This window comes from Physeter macrocephalus, chromosome 20, assembly GCF_002837175.3.
Source record: "Physeter macrocephalus isolate SW-GA chromosome 20, ASM283717v5, whole genome shotgun sequence".
Lineage (NCBI taxonomy): Eukaryota > Metazoa > Chordata > Mammalia > Artiodactyla > Physeteridae > Physeter > Physeter macrocephalus.
The window spans coordinates 110003490-110023921 of NC_041233.1; positions in this window are offsets into that span (position 1 = coordinate 110003490).

Below are 20432 nucleotides of genomic sequence, written 5' to 3' on the forward strand. Positions count from 1 at the left end.
TCACATTTCTTTGAATCGAGACACATACATTAACCAGTTCTTAGTAGCTGATAATCTGTTCTTCGCCCAGTGCGTACCCAAGCCCACCCTCAGGCTCAATGATGTGGTGATAGGAGATGGTTATGGTGATTACAGGGAAAGGATAACAACTAAGAATGAGGTGCATAGAGCAGGAGAGTCCAGGCAGAGCCCCTGCAGTCAGACTTAATTCCCCAGCAGCCACGTGTGACAAGTTGTATGGGGCAAGGGCCCTTGGGGAAGCTCCTGGAGCCTGTGTGCAGGGCTCCTGGGGCTCGGTCATGTAGGTATGAGGCCAAATGATGCCACCTAGCGCCAGGCATCCAGCAAACAAAACAGGCATTCCCTGGTGAGCACGCGGCAGCATCAAGTATCTGGCGTGGCCCAAGGCCCCGGGTTTACAAAGACACTCTTATCAGGCAGGACATCCCAGGGGCTCTGAGGTCACCTCCCGGGAGTGTCCAGGCTGGTCCTTTCTCTGGAGTCTGTGGCATTAGGACACCTGGACGTGCTGAGTTAGCCCTTGTGCTCACCGAGCCCAGGCAAAGCTGCTCGTCCTTGATAAACACTAGAAATGACTTCTGCACAATCCATCTTTTGTGAGCAATGTCGGATGCTCTTGGGGGCGAGAGGAAGTGTTCGTGATGGGGCACTGGATATGCTCATGGTGTGTAACTGGTGGAGTTAATAGCCACAGGGAGTCTACTGAGAGTATATTTTCTGTCCTCTGGTCAAGGCTGCACGTCTATTTATTTGACATGAGATAACTACGTTAGTTTGCTAGAGCTGCCATAACAAAATGCCACAGCGTCCCCCAAATTCACATGTTGAAACCTAACCCCAATGGGATGGTGTTAGGAGGCGGGCCTTTGGGAGGTGATGAGGTCATGAGGGTGGGGCCCCCATGATGGGATCGGTGCCCTCATAGCAGAGACCGCACGGAGCCCCCAGCCCTTCCTGTACATGAGGACACAGGGAGAAGACGCTGTCTGTGAACCAGGAAGGGGGTCCTTGTCCGACACTGAACCTGCTGGTGCCTTGGCCTTGGATGTCCAGCCTCCAGCACTGGGAGAAACAGATGATCTTGTTTTATAAGCCCCCCAGTCTGTGGCATTTTGTTATAGCAGCCTGAACAGACTAAGATACCTGGACTGGATGGTTTAAATAACAGAAATATATTCTCTTATAGTCCTGGAGGCTGGAATCTGAGCTCAGGGTGTGGGCGGGTTGGTTCATGCTGAGGCCTCTCTCCTTCGCGCTGTGTCCTTATGGGGTCATCCCTGTGACCCCGTGCATCTCTGGTGTCCCTGTGCATCCAGATCCCCTCTTCTTATAAGGACACCAGTCAGACTGGATTAGGACCTATCCTAACAGCCTCCTTTTAACTCCATAACCTCTTCAAAGGCCCCACCTCCAAGTGTATCACATTCTGAGGTCCTGGGGTTAGAGCCTTCGACACATGAATTTGGGGCTCACAGTTCAGCCCATAAGAATAATCTTCTTTTAACAACAAACCCATCGGTACCCTGTACCACTCCCAGCAGTGGGTTCCAGCCTCCAGTTTAAGAACTGGGACCAGCCTGTGACAAGATTTCCTTGCCTGCAGCCTGAAAAAACTAGCACATTGTGGTGAGATTTTAAAAAAACAAAAACAAAATGCATTGAAGTTCAAGGACCACTCTTTGCTCTGAGGTTGCATCCCTCCTGTATTTTCACGTTCTTTTATAATATTATTGTGAAAATGATGGTGTTTTTATTTTCATTTGTCCTACTGGACGAAATAAGATGCTGGCGACCCTGTGTTGTTCCCTTTAATTGGGGATGTCGATGTGGCCTCACTTCCTGCCAGGCTTCCCCCGCCTCCGTGGGCCCGAGCCCTCTGACTAATGGTGGTCCCGGCACATGGCAGTCCCGCCCTCGGGCCCACCCCCGTCTCCAGCCCCGCTTCTCAGGACACTCTCCCTGCCCCCTGAGATGGAGCGGAGCCTGCCCTCCTCACGGTGCCCGTGCAGATAAAATCTGCAGTCTGGACGCAGACATCAGGATCCACCAGCCACTTGACCTTGACAAGTTCCCAGACTCTGCACCCCTTGTGCCTCAGCTTCCTGCTCCGCAGGGTGGGAATGTCGTCGTCCAGTTGTCCTGAGGGTGCCCTGGTATGACGCGTGGCACGGACTCAGAGTCTCCCGCTCGGCTGCGTGACGCGGCACGCACCTCTGTTGGGGTAAATGTTGCCACTTACAGGCAAAGGTGCGTTCTTGGTCCAGACGTCTGAACACATCAGACATCCCGGGAGGGCTCACCGTCTGATCAGCTACTTTCAGAGGCTTCCAAACTAGATGTGGAGACAATTGGTAATTCCGAGGACAAGTTCGAAGGCACCTGTCGTCTGGCTCTTTGCAAAGACCATCCCTATGGAGCAGCAGCAAGTGAGGGGCTGAGCTGTGGCAGCAGAGTTAACAGCAGGGGCCCCGGGGCCCCGTGAACTTCATGTGAAATAGGGTTTTGGGGAACCCTTTCCTTTACCTGAAGATACAGGTTCACGTCCTCCCAGGGTGGACGTCAGTCCTTCTGTTTTTCTTCTCCAGATAAACCTGTTGATTTCTTTTATCACCACTGAGAACTACATGGTATTGCTTCCTCTCTTGTGAACTGGCTGCTGAAATCTAGAGAGGTGACATTTAGGTTCAAAATTATAAAAACTTTTTCACCCCAGGCTCTCTCCCTTCCTTGAAAATAGTTTCTGCTATTACTTCCATTTTTTTAATCTGAACTGTCCCGTTTGACACATTTTAGCATGAAAAGCCATCTTGATTATTTTAAGAAAATAGGTTACAAACTACGAAGTAATTGGGTTAAAAATGCATGCTTTCCTGGGCTTCCCTGGTGGCGCAGGGGTTGAGAGTCCGCCTGCCGATGCAGGGGACACGGGTTCGTGCCCCCGTCCGGGAGGATCCCACGTGCCGCGGAGCGGCTGGGCCCGTGAGCCATGGCCGCTGAGCCTGCGCGTCCGGAGCCTGACCTCCGCAACGGGAGAGGCCACAGCGGTGAGAGGCCCGCGTACGACGCCCCCCAAAAAAAGCATGCTTTCCTTTAGCAATAGAATTGTCAATAAAACATGACACTTTGCACTTTCTAATCCTGTGGTTCCCGTAGCCCTTTGTGTTATGTGTATTAGCTCCTTTGATCTGTGCCCTGATCTCGGGGGAGAGTGGACAGGTGATCACCTCCATTTCATAAGGAGCCAGGGCAGAGGCTTTGGAACCGTCAGGTGCTGCAAACGCAAACATTTAACGTCTCTGAGCTTTTTTTGGTCGGTATAATGAGGCTTGTAACACCTACTGCAGAGCTGTTGTAAAGTAAAACAAGCAGTAGTGTGTAGTGTGTAGTGTGTCCCTGTCATTATTGCTAGTGACAGCCCTCTAGGAGAAAAGCACAAGAGGCAGCGGTTAATGACTCAACGAGGCAGGAATAGCGGGGCGGCCTTGACCTCCACCCGCCCTGCTTCCTCTCCGCTGGGTCGCACCCGGGGTCCGAGCTTTGCAGACGGCTGGGCCTGAGTCCCTCGCTGCCGTGCCCTCCCAGTAGCTGTGAGGCAGCTGTGGACCTCAGCCTTCCAGATGCCATGGGAGCAGCTTGCTGATTCAGCATCACACGCGCCTGCAGATGCACCCCTCCCCCGATGTGTTCCCCATCCCTGGGCTGCCTGTGCTTTGGGGTCTGGGGAGTCATCTCCGGGTGGGTTTGGATGTGTCTCGACTTACACTGAAATTCACCACCAAGGTCTGTGGCCTTGCTTGGAGATATTATTAAATATTAAACATCAGTGGGGTTGACTGACCCTTTCTGTGAGTAAATATTATCGTGCGTGGAGCGAGATATAGTGAGATGCTACCTACCGAGGAAGGATCTGGTGCTTTGCTCCGGAAGCTCTGCTCAGGGCAGCACTCCTGGGAGAGGACCCAGCTTCAGGGGCCGATGGGTCCAGGGTGCCCTTTCCCTTCCCATTAACCTGCACAGGTAAAGCGCGGCAGGGCTGTACACCGTGACGTTAAATGTTAACACTTACTATACAGCTGAGGTATGTAAACTAGATATCAGAGAAACACGGGCAGCCTGTCGTCCTCCCGCAGGACTGAGACACCAAGTGACCACGGACTCGTTGAAGAGAAACGGAAACTCATGACTCCCCATGAATTGCATTACGGTTGTGTTGTCACATCATAAATCCTGGGGACGCCTTAAATTGTTTATGTATTTGTTTAACGTTCAAGAGAAACGCTTGCGCCTGTATCTCCAGGCAAAGCCTTGGGAATGTGCCGTGTTTATAAATGTCCTGGGGTTTTCTCCAGAAATGGAAACCAACAAATATAACCTCAAAACTAATATAAAGGAGAGGAAGATACAGCTTTCGTATTGAAAGAGGTTCCTTTACAAGGCGCATTAATTTCTCTAACGTGTAAAATCCACCGATTATTGAAACTCAGGCAGAAGTAACCGGCTCACCGTGCTTCCCGCTTCCAGGACCCGAGCTTGCAGGTGAGGCCCCGGCAGCACCGCTGGAGGCTCCCCCGGCTGCCGTCGCGTCTGGGGACACACGTCCCGTCTCAGTCCCCCAGCCCACGCGGCCCCTCCCGGCCCCGCCACCTGGTCCAGGTCCTCGCCCGAAACTTCAGGCTCTTGGACGAGCCAGTGTTGGTGCCTCTGGTGGTAAAGGAGGCTTTGTGAGGACCACGTGAAAGGAGTGAGCCTCTCTCCCCGGCATCCCACCTCCCCTGACCCCCTCATGCCCGGCACACTCACCTCCCGCCGGAGCTGTTGGTCTGACACCCGACGGCTTCCTTCAGGGCAGAGGAGAGAGAGGAAAGAACAGGAAAGTCGTGGAAGAAGGACAGACGGCCAGTGACCCCGGGACACTGTGATGCCCGCTCCACCCGGTGCAGCCACTGTCCGGCCCAGAGCATCTTCTCCCCTCCTCGGTCCCCGGGGGGACGACCCCCCCGGGAGCCACGGGCTCTCCTTCGCTTCCTTCCTCAGCGCCCCTGGTGTCTGTTCTCGTCACCTCCTGACCGTCCTCCCCGCCGCAGACGGATCCCTGTGACTCCCCACGAGATTAATGCTCTTAAACGTGCATCGTACCATCGCTTCCATCCACGCATTTGTCGTGATGAGTTAACAACCGTGTCGCTCGCTGGAGCCGAAAGCTCAGCTGTCCACTGCCCCCCAGTTGAGGGAACGACCTGAACCGTGAACCTGGCCCCCTGGCCTCTCCCACGTTCTTCCTTTCTGTACGTCTTCTCGGCCAGGCCCACCGTGCACTCACTGGGCCCTGGACGTGCGTTTCCCTGCAGGCCTGGACTTGGAGCTCGGCCATCTGAAACGCCGCTGTCCGTCTACCTGGTCCCGGTCCCCCGGCCCTCAGAACAAACCCCATGGGGAGGATCAAGAGGATCCTGGGGACAGAGGACGGTGGGGGACCGTAGTTTTCCAAGAACGGGCCCTCGGTATGGCAGCAGAGGGGCGGCACTGTCCCCCACTCCAGGCCCCCGGGCTTGGAGAGCCTGGTGTTGGAGAGCTCTGGCCCCGTGCCCACACGTGGAAGTCGCCAGGACGCAGATGGCGACTCCTCACAGAACAGCTTCCTGACCCTCAGCCGGTCCACTCTGGCAGGAGCTGCCCGAAGACCACCTGTTCCAGGTGATGGGGACAGACTTAGAGTCCCCACCTGTGTCCGTTGGCTTCATGCACCTGCTTGGATTGTCAGTTGTGGGGCAGATGAGGGCATCTTACAGTTAAGTCTTTGACAAATGATGGAGGTTTTCATTAGCACGTGTGGACGAAAGTACGAGATAAAATCGAGGCAATTCCTGGGTAGGAAGCCTTTCTAAGGATGACATAGAGCGCAGGAGTATTCATAAAAACAAATAGTTGACTTAACATAAGAATCAAATTTCTACAGGTCAGAAAGACATTGTCAACAAAATTCAAAGGCAGGAACACAGCAGGAAAAATATTTGTGATACACTGACACAAAAATTTTAATATAGGAAAAATATCTCAATATCGATGTTTTTTCCCTAGAGGGAAAAAAATCAACAAAGGAAAGAACAGTTATTTCACAAAGTACAAATTTAATAAGCCATGAAAAATTTCCAGTGTTACTAGCAAAGAAATAAATGGACATTGGAAAAAAACTTAAAAAAAAACAAGTCCTTCTTCTATTTATCATGTTGTTAATTTTTTTTTAATGACAGCGGCCACCACTGTTTATGAGAGGACACGTTGGTGCAGCCTTCTGGTGAAAAATTATACATCAGAAGCCTTAAAAATGTTCATTTGCTTTGACTCCAAGATTCTGGTTCTAGGCACTTACTGTAAAGGATGTTCTCTTAGCATGAAAAGTTGAAAACCACCTAGATGTTCAGCAGTGGGAGATTAAGTGAAAGAAAGTATTTGTGTAATGAAGCAGGACGGAGCCGCTCGGACGATGTTGCAGACGAACGTGTGAAGGGTGTGGACGGAGCGACGCAGGAAGCTTCTCCAAGGTGATCACTTTTGCGCGAGAAGGCGCGTGGTGTGGAACCAGCTGTAATGACCAGGGCCGAGCGGGGATGTCTCGAAGAAGTGAGGCTGTAGGAGATTCCCTTTCTCTGTCTAAGGAAGGATGCGTGTCTTAAAATGAAGGTACATATTATTTTAAACCAGCGCTCGAGGGGCTGGCAGCCACGAGCCCGGACGAGTCCCCGTAGGGCTCTGCGGCTCCCTGGCCCCTTCCCCCCTCCCACCGAGGCAGCAGCCCCCCCGACGGGTCCGTCCCCCTTGCTGTCACCCGCAAGTGTCAGGCCGCGATCACGGGTTCTCACTCAGATTGGTCACAGGTCACGCACCCACCCTCCCAGTACTCGGGGGAGGGAACTTCACCAGTGGCCCTTATCTGGGTGTTCGTATTGTTTTCCTCTTTCCTCCCCCGCAAACCCACCCGTGAACTGCCTGACGGCTGGGGCAAGGTCATCGGTCTTAGCCTGGTCACCAGATGCCACGCTCCCAGAACAGGGCAGCCCCCTAGAAGGTTGCAGTCCCCCTTGGGCTTGCTGACCGCAGGCGGACATCCCTCGTGGCCCCCCCCCCCCGGTGGCCCCTCCGGACACTTCTCCACGGCAGGAAGGATCCTGGGGAGGCAGCCGCTCGCCTGTGGGGTGACGCAGGCGTGTTTATCTGCTGGCCTCCCACAGACGGCTGGATGCTCACGGCAGTGAAACAGAATCTCTCTTTTCTCGGTTTTGAAACTGCATGAAGTTCAGAATTCCAGCAGAAAACTGAGAAGTCTGAAGGGAGAGAGCAGGTGTTGGGAGGATGGCAGCTCAGGGGTCCCTGGGGACGGGTCTCCCTGGACTCTCATTCCGGCCCCGTCTGTGCTACGGCTCAGCTCCCATCCTGACCTGGGGCCTCAGCACCTGCACCGGGAAACGGGGGCTCCGGGGGCAGGCGGGAGCAGAGCACGGGGCCGGGGAGGCCTCCTGAGCGCCGCGTTTCCCTCGTCTTTTCCGGACACCAGCCGGGTGGGCTCAGGAGGGGCTCAGAGCAGAGGCTGGTCTGTGGGGACCCCTCAGAGTCCAGGCGGGACGGGGGGCCATGCCGTGGCCACGCAGAGGCCCTCGCGTGGATGTCAGGGACCCCCCGGAACCTGGCGTCTGGCCCCAGGGGTGTTGCCATTTGTGTACCTTTTACTGTTGTCAGAGCCGCAGCAGGGCCTGTTGGCTGGGCTGACTGTGCAGATTTTACAGCATCCGCGCGATTCTCATCCAGCGTGACCTCGTTGGTCCGAGGACGGTGCACCCTGTTCCCTCTTATTACGGATGGAAGGATAGACAGCCTTCACGTTTTCCTCCCTGTGGTTTTACGTCGGTCTTATGAGCTTTGCTACTTGAAAATAAAGTGCCCACCCCAAATTTGTTCATGAAAAAGCCTTTGCCTGTTGCTCTTGTGACCCGTGAGTGATCTAAGCATGCCTCTGTCTTGTGTGTTACCAGCAAGTCCCACGGGCTCCGAACACGGAGGGACTTCCACCCCCCAGCCGCACTCCTGAGTATCCTCAGGGTTTTAGCAAAGACCCAGCCTGAGCCTGTGACAGTCCCTCGCCACTTTTCATGTCTTTAGTCAAGGACGTTGGAGAAAAGTGCTGAAATCCATCCCGTGGCTTTCAAGTGCGATGTGATTTCAGATGTACCTTTTCTGTTGTTGTCTTTTGGCAAGCATGCAGACTGAAACGAGCAACCAAGGGTTGTTTCCTTCGCCCTGAATGTGCTTTAAAAATTTCGCACATGGGTCCATGTAGGCGATTAAAGGCATCTCTGTGCTGCTTTGTGTCGCCTGGGCTGGAGTGCAGGAGGACGTCCCGGGACCGCACGTGTGCACCACCCCGTCCAGAGATCGGGGTCTGCGTCCCCTCTGGCTGCAGAGTTAGTCTTGGTCGTGACCCTCTGCTTCCTTTCAAGTTCCCATCCAGTCCCACCAGACGCAGAAACCTTGTCTCACGCCCCTTCTGGGTCACGTGTGCTCCAGACACACGCACTGTGTCTAAAAGGGAGGCGTGCAATTACCCAAAAATGTCACCTGATTAAAAACCTCATCCCGAGAACAGGAAGGAAATGCTTCTCTGATCCTTTCTCTTGAAGCGCCGTGCAGTAGCCTGAGCTTGGGGCCAGAACCCAGGTTAACACTATTAATGGAACAGAAAAGTTAAAATGACCATCACTGGTGGTACCCTCGGGGACTCACGGAGCAAGATTTATGACAGGGACTCTCCACTGTCAGACCCCGGCTCCCGCCCGCTCCCTGGAGGGCTGTCCAGACGAGCCGGCTCCTGCAGGGCCCCTGTGGCCCAGTTCTTTCGGTTGACGTTCCACGGATCAAATTCTCCTCCAACAAAGGACTTTGCAGTATTGAGGCTAGACCTTAATTCGTAGTTTTTACTCCAGACTGTATTCGAAGGACACGGATTTATCTTTCTTAATGATTTATGAAGATGAAAACAAATGGAAATCCATGCGTTGCCTTTAGAAATTATTTTTCTCTATCGATTTTTTTCATTTTTGTCTGTGGTTACCACCGGGATTAGTCCTAACACAGGGCCCTGTGGACAGCTGGCTGGAGCTGGGGCTTCCTTCCGGTCAGCATGGTTTTAGGTCAGCGGTATGAAATGAATTCTGACCCTTGGCTTGATTTCCTGACTCAATTCACAGTTTGAGTAGAGCCAGAAGCCTGTCCGGAGGCCCACCTGTGTCGATTATTAGATTTCTCAGTTTAGTGAGTGTGCGTCAAGCATCTTCTCTGCAAGGCATCCCCTCCCCTTCCAGTGGGAACCGAGATACACAAAAGAGGACTGCACGGCAGCTGGCGACTCCGTTTGTCCAGAAATGTCGAATGCAAGCTGAGTCGTCTCCCAGAATTTCCCTCCTTTAACAAAGTTCTTCAATGTCAAGGGCACCGTCATTTCAAGGAGCAGTTTCTTCCTCAGTGAGTCTGGAGGTGGAGCCTGGAGGTGGTGGCCGTTCCTTTTTCCTTTCCAGAGATTTCTTTCTCTTCTTGTCTGCGGCACACTCACGCTGTCCTTAGAAGCATCCGAAGTTGTCTGAGGAGAAGTCCCAGGACCGGCCAGGCAGCTGCGTGTGGAAAAGAGCCGCTGGTGGCGGGGTCTGCAGGGTCCTTGGCATGTCTGCCTTGGGGCAGGGTGAATAAAATGGGTCCGGGCCTGGATGTCAGGGGAGTGACCTGGGCTTGGATCCAGACCGCACCCCCCGCCCAGTCTCTATGTACAACCTCGGGCAAGTCACCCCAGCCCTCTGAGTTCAGTGTCCTCACATCACGAATGCAGGCGATGGTTCAGACTTCCCAGAATTCCGTGCAGAGGAGGTGGGGTGCCGGCTGCAGTGTCTGCGCACAGGGGCTGCTGTGTCACGGCTCGTTTATTTCCTCATTTCCCCAATTTCTTGTCTGATTCCCTTGAGCCGTGGATTCCACACTAATAATAGTCAATCACGAGGCCCTAACACCCCGTTACCAAGGGAAGGGGGTCTCTCCTTAACCCAAGAGCTTAACATCACCCCTGAGCGCAGAAAGAATTCAAATCTATTTTCTTCTCGTGTGTTTTTTAATTTGTGACGCTAAAACCTTAGTTTTGAGAACAGCGCTGACTTAATGATATTCATTTCAGGTTAAGAAACGTGACCTCATGATTTTCTGAACTTCTCTTAGGTAATTTAGTGTGAAATTTCAAGGTAGACAGCTAGTTTTCCTTGCCTTTTTCAAGTCTGTCTTTATCCTGCTACCTTTCTGTGCTGAGGGGTGGTGGCCCAGAGCACTCAGGGGCCTGGCAGGGGCTGCGGGGAAAGTGGGACCACCTCGGAGGGAGCAGCCCCAGCTCTGCCGTGACCGTGACTCGGGCCCAGCGCTGCCAGATCCTCTGAGCTTTCAAGAGAAGCCAAGAATCTGGTTTCTGTCTGAAACTTCTTATTTTAGATGTTGGCAAGTAATTCATTAAAAAAAAAATACTGTGACTCATGATTGGGCCAGACGAAATCCATCTGTAGGTAGAGTTGGCCGCCAGCCTAGAAGTTTCCACCCTCCCTTTACAGGAGAGGAAATAAGACTGCCGTGGGAGAGCAGGTGCGGAGGGGCCAGCGAGAAAGACCCCCGCCCTCCTCAGGACGTCGGTCTCTTGCCCCTCAAAGCTACATCTCTGCATGCAAACTAGAGGCCGGGATGAGGCAGGACGAATGAGCCCTTGCTCACCTCCCCGCATCTTCTTCCCACAACCACCCAGCAATGCCATAACAGAAACAACACAAGCCGTAACAGGGGATCTGAGTGGGTTTTAGTCCCTGGGATGCAGAGGTGGCAGCCTCTCCAGAGGAAGTCTGCACACCCTGTTAAAAACCTCACGGGCGGCAGGAGGGGATGGGCTCAGGTGCCAGGACCGCGGGAGCCCCGGCCCGGGTGAGCTTCCCTGAGCCGAACACCCTCGTCGGCACGCTGACCCTAACGCTGCCTCCTCGAGTTTTCTGTCCATCACGCGAATGTGTGTCAATGGGAACATCGCACTGGACAGTTGGACGGCGAGGGAGAATTTATGGTCCAGGGGTGAGAACTGAGCTCGGCTCTGCGGGGCTGAAGGGAGGGCGTGTTTGGGAGCCGGGGTGGGAGACCCCAGGCCACCCGCCTTTGCAGACGGGCCTTTCCCAGAGGGGGCGTGAGCTTCCTCTCATCTTCACGACGGCAGGTAGTTTTGCAACTGGGAGCAGGTGCTGCTGAAATCAGGCTCCTGGCCTCCGGCAGGGCCTGGGGGATGGGCCCCATCGCCCTGGATGATGACATTTCAGAGGGCGGCTCCTGGGTCCTTGAGAAACACAGCCCTGGGCTGTGAACCTGGCAAGAGGCTTCTAAAGAGATTGACCCACGTCTCCAAGGGGCGGAGAGAGGATTTGTAACAACAAGCTTCTAAAGTAAATGCGCTAAGAAGCGGGAGTCAGGAAGAGGCACGTCTGAATCAGTCCTGCTCAGGGGACTGTCTCGGTCAGCACCTCTGGCCAAAGCCTGCGGGCTGGCAGATCAGACCCTCCACTGTCGCCGGGTTCGGAGCCCGGTGGGCAGAGCCAAGTTCCCACCCCTGCATTCAGGACCAGAGTGGGCTTGGCCCTGGAGGGGACACGCAGGCGAGCGGGGTCCCAGGGCTCAGGAGACACGGACAGCATACAGGGACATGGAGTCCCCGCATCTCTGCAAGGCGAGCATTACCTCCTGTGGACCAGGAAGGGGGGCTCCAAGGTCGTGTCCCCGGGAAAATTCACAGATCGGTAGTAACACATGTGATGGTAAAGGAGAAAGCGCACCTCATGGAATGGACGCTCTGTGGGTCCAGGAGTGGAAGGTTGCTCACTCGGAGAAAAGATTCTTGCTGAACTAAAAGCTGCCACCTGAATGTCCTCTTGCTGTTAATGGCATTGACCCGTCTCGAAAGCCACGTGTTCAGCACACGGAGAGGAGCACATAGATCTGGTCCCCGTGGACAGAGCCCCTGCAGCCACGTTACTGAATGTCCTCGGGACCAGAGGGCAGAGGGGGGAGGGGCCGCAGCAGGGCCGATGGGGACGGGGCGCCCTCAGCATCAACGTCCAGGACGCCGTGAGCGTCTCGCAGGGGCGCAGATATAAATGTCCTGCCCCCTTCCTTTCACTGCCCAGAATAAATGTTTGCCCAGGAGCAAAAATACGTGTTGGCAGGAGCCATGCGTGCGGTGAGGGATGGGCGCCTTGTGTGTCCTGCATCAGAGAAATCAAACAGCCACACTTGTCCTTGTAAAACCGACCCCGCGCCCCGCTGTCAGAGCTGATGCTGACAGGTGCGCCAGCCGGGGGCGCTGGTCTGACTCACGGACCCTGTGCTGGGAACCCAGGAAGTCCTCAAGGTGTTTAAAGTTTCCCATTTTCTTCTCTCTTTCTCCCGTTTCCCCTCTTTGTCACAGGATTTCTAACAGGTCATTTCCTGAATTGTCAACATCCTCGTGTATTTCTTCATAAAATTAATATCACCTGACTTGCACCAGATTCAGTGCCAAGGGCTAGAGAGAGAGAGAGAGAGAAATGAGACCCGTGTCCTGCCCTCATAGTCTAGCGGGGGCTCCAGGCCGAGCGGCTGCTCATAGACCCCTGCAAGTCCGCCCACAGGGATCGGGAGGTGGAGAGAAGGGACATCCACTGAGGCTTGAGGAGGGGCAATCAGGGAAGGCTTTCTGGAGGAGGTGGTGCCGGGTGAGGCTCAGGGGTGAAGGGAGTGGGCCAGTGCCAAGGGTGGAGGCGAGTGAGGGCCAGAGCTCCTGCAGGCGTCAGACGAGGCAGGAACAGAGAGTCTGAGCAGGACACCTCACAGCGTGGGCCCGGCACAGCCCGAACAGGCACAAGAGAGAGGGCTGTGGTGAGAAACAGGCCGGGAGGCGGCCCCGGCACCCGGGCCTGCAGACAGACGCCCACCCCCAAGGTGCGCGCTTTCTAAGATGTCCTGCAGCACCTTCTCTCGGTAGCTGAGTGAGGATTTGAGCGATGAGACATCCGTTCGTGAGCAACTGCACTGAAATTTGCACAGGTTATTCCTTCCACGCTTGACCAGGGAACCCAGTCACAAGTGGGACCTACTAGCTGCAAATCACGTTGTGAGAAACAGTTCCGCCAAGGAGCGAGGCGGGTGGTCATGGAACCAAAATGTAAGGATTTGACCGCTGCTTGGCTGTCATCCGTGGGACTCGCTGGGCGATGCAAGGCCGAAGGAGTAAACCCGAAAACTCCCTCCAGGCACTGAAGTCCAAAGACCGATCTTTGGGGCTTCCCTGGTGGCGCAGTGGTTGAGAATCTGCCTGCCAATGCAGGGGACACGGGTTCGAACCCTGGTCTGGGAAGTTCCCACATGCCGCGGAGCAACTAAGCCCGTGTGCAACAACTACGGAGACCACGTGCCACAACTACTGAAGCCCGTGCGCCCAGAGCCCGTGCTCCGCAACAAGAGAAGCCACCGCAATGAGGAGCCCGCGCACCGCAACGAAGAGTAGCCCCCGCTCGCCACAACTAGAGAAAGCCCGCGCGCGGCAACGAAGACCCAATGCAGCCACAAATAAATAAATAAATTTATTTTTTTTAAAAAAAAGAAAGAAAAAAGACTGATCTTTGGGATTCTCTTCTGGATCACAAACCTCTTTAAGAATCTAGTGAAAATGTGCTCGTGTCTCTGGGAACATTCACAGATCGGCAATAACACAAAAATCAGCCCGTGATCTGGGGCTTCCTGACTCAGGAGCTGAAGCCCCCCGTGAGCCCAGCCCGGGAAACAGCCGGGACCCTGACCGTCCCAGCCCCCCCGGAGGCTCCAGGGGAAAGTGGAACCTTCCACCTCCCCTCCCAGAGCTGTTCTCGTCATCCTAAAAGTCGAGAGAGGCATAGCCCACACACTGCTAATAAAAAGCACCTTGGTTGCTGGGCTTGGAAACCCTCTGTATCGTAGGAAGATTTAATGCGTGTCTCACTGAACACTGCTTTTCACAAAAGTATGTGCTATTGGGTGTGCATTCTTAACTGCGAGAATGTACAACGCACCTGGACTGAGTGTCAGGTTTTGACCAGAGGTGTCCAGTCGCTTGGCCTGGGTCCAGACGTGAGTCCCGTGTAAACAGTGGAGAGAGGGCGCAGGGGTGGCAGCAGATGCCCGGGGTGCCTGTATGAGCTCCTGCGCTCTTGTCTCCCTGGAGGATGTGACCAGCCGCGTCCTCTGCTCTGTTCTGTCCTGTGCACGTTCACTCTCCCTCACGTGTTGTCGCGTGCACGGCCCACCTCGGGCTCCGGTGAGGCTGCAGATTCTAACTGGGGTTCGGGTGGGGCCGGGCTGCTGGCCTACAGGCCGCACGGGGTCCCGGGCACTCACGTGCCCGCACCGAGTCCCACGCTCTCCGGGACGCTCCCCGCGGACCATCCAGAAAGAGGGAGAGAGTGTTTATGAAAGACGCCCAGCGTGTGTTAGGTGTGGGCCTAATGGGGAGGATGGAAAACAAGTAAATACAGATCTTTCAAGAAGCCTGAAACGTCCGTGAGCCTGTTCATCTTTCTTGTGACTTTACACAATGTAATTTTTTAATGTTGGGTAAACTCCATGATAAACTTCGAAGTTAAACGATTTATTTGGTTATTCCAACAAAACAGGGCAGCCTGTTCTGCTCCGAGGAACCCGGGACCCAGGCATCTTTTCATGTTTAGTTGAATTTACCTGGGGCTCCCCTTGTGTCCACTCCTCCAGTACGAAGGCCACGTGGCCTTTTGTGGCCCCTGTGGTCTCTTCCTTCAGTATGGCCTCCCCAGATGCTCTGTGCACCCATCTCCCAGCACTGGCATTTGCCACGTCCCAGGGTCACCCCCAGCACGGCTGCACACACCTGGTACTCAGCGCTGCGGGCCATGGGCCTGCGTGGAGCGGGCGGCCCAGAGAGAGAGGAAGGCTGCCGGGGGGTGTTAGAAACCCCCCGCCCCCCAGCAGTGAAGGAACACACAGCTTGGTTCAAAGCTTTGGTTCAAGTTGGTGTGAGTTTTCTGGGGCGGCCAGAGCAAAGTGCCACAGTCTGGGTGGATTGACAAACAGAAACTTACTTCTCCTGGCTCTGGAGGCTGGAATCTGGGATGGAGGCATCACAGGGCCGGTCCCCGAGGCCTCTCTCCTGGGTGTGCGGACAGCCACCTCCTCCCCGTGTCCCCATGCGGTCACCCCTCTGTGCGTGCCTGGGTCCTCATCTCTTCTTATAAGGACACCCGTCGTGTAGGATTCGAGTCCACCCCTAGGACCTCATTATACCTTAATCACCTCTTGAAAGGCTGTGTGCCAGCCCCAGTCACATTCTGAGGTCCTGGGGGTTAGGCTTTCACGTAGACTCTGGGGGACACAGTCCAGCCCGTGACTGTTGGCTGTGCCGCCGGTTACACACAGTGATACTGCCCTGTCCTTTCTTGCCCGGTCTCTATGCTTTCTCTACTTCATTTGGCGTCAAATTTAAATTCTGGAAGTGCCTGCATTTTACAGGGATGGACTGTTCTGGTTCTTTCTTCTTAAGTGGATGCACGGAACCCCATGTCTCTCACCTAAGTCCTCCGTCCCTCGAGCCCAGTTCAAATCCGTCTGCCATTACAAAGCCCTCCCCAGTCTGTCCGAGGCCACACTACATCCTGCGAGCTCTGAACTCTTCACACTTGGCCTCTGTAGGAGTCACGTGGCAGCGGTACAGGAAGATACCTTCGTTTTCCAGACATCTTCAAGTATTCCCAGCGGACTCGCACAGGAGGTTCAAGACACGAGCCTGGCGGGGACTCGGCCGCTAAGGCCATAGGCCAGGATGCGGCTGGACACGGGGTCTGGGGAGTGTGTGTCCATTTAGCCCTGTTCACCGAGTGTCCGGTTCACACAGGCCACAGGCCCTGGGATTCTGCACCCAGAGGAAGGTGAGGGACCTGACACCTGGTGGCGTCTGTAAAGGACCCATCTGTTCTTCCCAAAGTGCAGAAGCGCTGGAGAAGCAAGATGGAGGTGAAATCGTAAAGCAACACAAAAAAGGGAAAAGTACCCACACGTTGTAAACCAAAAATGGCAGCAGGAGGGGAGAGACGGGTGTCTGGACATGGAGAACCTGGGGATCCTGAGCTCCCAGAAAGGAGGGAACCGTGACGCTTTCTCCGGCCACGCGCCCTCGGATTTGCCAGCTCACTTTCCAAAGGTGGTGGGTGCAGCCCTCGCTGGCCATGTCCCGGCTGGTCAGCACAGCCCTCGGGCAGCCGCCTATACCGACCCTGGACTCTCCTGCTGGGTGAGAGTTCTTCCCGGAAGGAGAGCTCACCTTTCCCTCAATTCCCACCCCGTTTCTTAGCCCCCCTGCAGAGCAGCAGACGGCAAGGTCAGTCTCCCTGCCAGGATCTCGGCCAGACGGACCGAGCCCTGCAGATGGACCCGGCCACCCGTGCAGCTGGGCCCACATTCACGCGGGGAGGCGGGTCCCCGGTCTCATCTCCACCCGCTCCATGCACCTGGGCCGGGAGGACCCCTCCTCTCTGTGGGTCCTACTCTTTTCACTTTCTGGTTTTCCTTTACCTCCTGTTCACATTAAACTGTCTTTACTCAAATAATAAGCCACATACTTATTCCTGTTTTCTTTGCTTAACATGAAAAAGGTAAAGAATAAATTTTTTTAAAAACAGGAAAAGCTGTCTTCTATCGCGTCCTCCAGTAGCTGCAGGTGGAAGGAATGCGGGGAATGGGGCCAGGTGACGGGCACCCTCCCTGGGACCACACCCCGTGACACCTCCCATCTGTTGGTTTCCCTTTCTGTCCTCAGCTTCACACTGTTAATAGCAAGCATTTTATTTTAGCTGCTTCTGTTAGTAGTATTATTGCAATAATCGTCATCTGAAGCAAAATTTGTCCATAGACTGTCTTATTTTATTTCTCTAATTGCTTCGTCTGCATTGCTTCTCTCCGTAATACACATGCTTCCCGTGGCAGAGAAAAGTTCTGTTTTTCTTTTGCTCCCTGCCCTGTGCCCAGCAGCACGGCCAGCACCTAACAGGCGATCTGTAGCCAGACATCGAACGGCACTAAAACGATATTCTCTTTTGCAATAAACCTCTAATGCAGCCACTATTTGTGCTGCATTTCCATCTTCTCGTTAAACTTCCTGTCGTGGACCCTAAAGGCAGGTTGGGTTCCAGTGCCCAGTTTACACCCAGAGATGCATCTTGTCGGCTTGACAAAGGTCAGCTGCGTTTCCTGGACTTGAGACGAGAACAATGGACAATGCAGGCAGGATGGTCCAGGCTGGCCTTCTTCCCCGAATGCCACCGCCCGGCGGCTGTAGGATTCACATTCAGGGATAGTCTGCAGCTTCCGTGATTGGAAATCTCTTCAGCTGAACCCTATTATTCTCTCACTTCCCGTGGCTTGATTGGAAAAGGAGGAATTTAAAGGTCTTTTGTGTTTTCTCAAATTTGATGGTAATGAAACTTGATGTTGAAATTTGAGGCGAATAAATCATTGCTAACAGGACGTCTCAGGGCCCTACGTGGAAAGACTAGAATCGTGGCTGGAGAGTTTAGCTTCCGTGTCTTTTGCCGGGTTAGGAAGGAGACATGAATATTTGTACACTTTTCCTATATTCTAAGTGTTTTGTTTTGGATCATGCAGCTGTCACACCAACCCTGGGAGAAGGGCCTTTCTAGGCTCTGGACGGGGAAACTGGGCCCCAGAGCATCACACCCTAGCGAGGGAGTGTTCTCTTGAATATACCACCTTGCTCTGAAAGAGGAAGCACGGGAGAATAGGAAAGAACTTCTTACAGAGATGTGGCATTTTAAACAAGTAAACTTGGTGGAGCAGATGGGTGCTGAGACCCCGCTGGGGAAGGGACAGCCCAGTAACCCGGCCAGCGTGTACGTGAGACTGAGGACCTGACCTCACCTGCAGCCCTGCCTTTGCCTTCTCCCCGCCCTGTCTCAGCAAGTGTATGCAGTAAGCCAGCATGTCTGCAATTAAAAATATTAGAGGGCTTCCCTGGTGGCGCGGTGGTTGAGAGTCCGCCTGCCGATGCAGGGGACACGGGTTCGTGCCCCGGTCCGGGAAGGTCCCACGTGCCGCGGAGTGGCTGGGCCCATGAGCCATGGCCGCTGAGCCTGCGCGTCCGGAGCCTGTGCTCCGCAACGGGAGAGGCCACAACAGTGAGAGGCCCGCATACCGCAAAAAAAAAAAAAAAAAAAAAAAAAATTAGAATAACTGTCTGATGGGGCTCTTTTGCTGTTAGTTGCCTAAATACTTCAGATGAGTAGCATTTTTTAAATAATTTTTGTTCAAAAGAGGTCATGAATAACTATAAGCTGCTACATAGGAAAAGCCACTGGATTAAATGACATTTATCCCTCCCTTCCTCCATCCTTTCCTGTCTTCTCTTCTTCCTTCCCAGAGATGAAGACTCATGAAGAGTCTGTGTGTATCAACATCCAACTCTCTCTCGTTATTTCTCCCCACCTGCCTCCCCGTATCTGTCACTTCTACGTATCTGTGTCTAGATCTCCACCTGTGTATCTACCTGTGTATATATATATGTATCTATGTATCCCTCTAAATTATAGGGATACTATGTGTCTAGTGCCAGAATACAGGATTTACAAATGTAATTTTGACTCTGTGCAATTTTTTAATTCCTTCAGAATATAAAACCAGGGTAAAACAGAATAAATTAGAAGAAAGAGCAGTCTTTTGTAGGGAGATGTCCCTTTAGAGAAGGGTGGTGTTCCCTAAGGGGAAAAAACAGTTATTTCAGAAAGAGAGAGCAGCGTATGGGAAGGCTCTGGGGAGAGAAACATCACGGTGTGTTTGGGAAACCTCAGACGGCAAAGAAAACCGCAGGAATCAAAAGGTGATGGCAGTTCACTCAGGAAACCCACCTCAACACGCTGCTCAGTTCCAGAGAATTGGGGACTAGACCTGGGGTCAAAGGCATGTGATGAGTTAGATCACTAGGGAGAGGGGGAGGGAGGGAGACGCAAGAGGGAAGAGATATGGGAACATATGTATATGTATAACTGATTCACTTTGTTATAAAGCAGAAACTAGCACACCATTGTAAAGCAATTATACTCCAATAAAGATGTTAAAAGAAAAAGAGCAATGCAATTTTTAAATTATTATAAATTGTATTATTCTTTTTTAGGTGCAGTTTTTGTTTGCTTGTTTTTGGATTTTGTTGCCTTTTAAAACCACCTTTCATAAAGAAATACTTGACAGTGTACCGCATAATTGTCTGATTTACACACCTTGTGAAATGATAAGTTAATGCTAACAGTAAGTTTAATTAGCACCCATCATCTCATAGAGATGCAATAAAAAGAGAAAGCAGTAAAAGAGAAATGTTTCAAAAAAGGTGCTGGGCGAAGAGACAGGAGGGACTGAGAATCCAGCAAGTTCCCAGCTGACGCCTATGCTGCTGGTCCGGGGATCGCACCTCACAGCTCCGAGCCACAAGCAGCCATCGAGTAGCGGAGTGTCAGGTAGCAGAGTGATGGGAACAGTTTTGCACTCAGAAAAAAAAGAAAAGAATCTGTTTTCAGTGTTGAAGATAAATTTTCCAGAGAGGAGCTCTGCGCACAGGCCCGGGTGGGAAGCCCGTGATCGCTCCGTCCACTGGGCGCTGACTCTGCAGGGGAGCAGCCCCCGCGCCGTGCTGTCCCCTCTCGGCACGGAAAGCAGGCGGACCTCCACGGTTCCCGTCCAGCACAGGGCTTCTCAGCTCGGCGCGCCGACGCATGCGCTGCAGAAGCCTTTGCAGCGGGGCCGTGCCGCCCATCGTAGGTCATCTAGGACCTGCCCGGCCTCTGCCCCCCGCACAGCAGGAGCACTTCGTTCGAAAAGTACAGAGAAGTCAGGCGCCTTAATGGAGAGCTCACGTTCAGACCCGGAGCTCTCAACTTGAAGCTCTTAGAGTAAATGGATGGGCAGGGCCGGGGGGCGGTGGGGGGAGACTGGGGAGGAGAGGCGCAGATGATTGTGTATTTCTCGTGTTTTATGACTAGTTTCTTATTTACTGTATTGCAATGGAGGCAGTATGTTTTCCCAAGTGAACACAGAGCTAGAAACAACCACGTCAGAATGTAACCCAGTGTGAGGATTTCCTACTGGGTGATTCGCTTTTCAGCGTGGAGCCCTAGGGGTTTCCTTTAAACATTCACCCGCGGTGTTCTGACTACGCTATTCAGTGTTTCAGTGAAAGGAGCGTGGGTCACACGTTAACTTAAATAGTAACGCATGCAGGATCACGGCGTAGCTCATACTTTAAATGTACGTTGGGACCA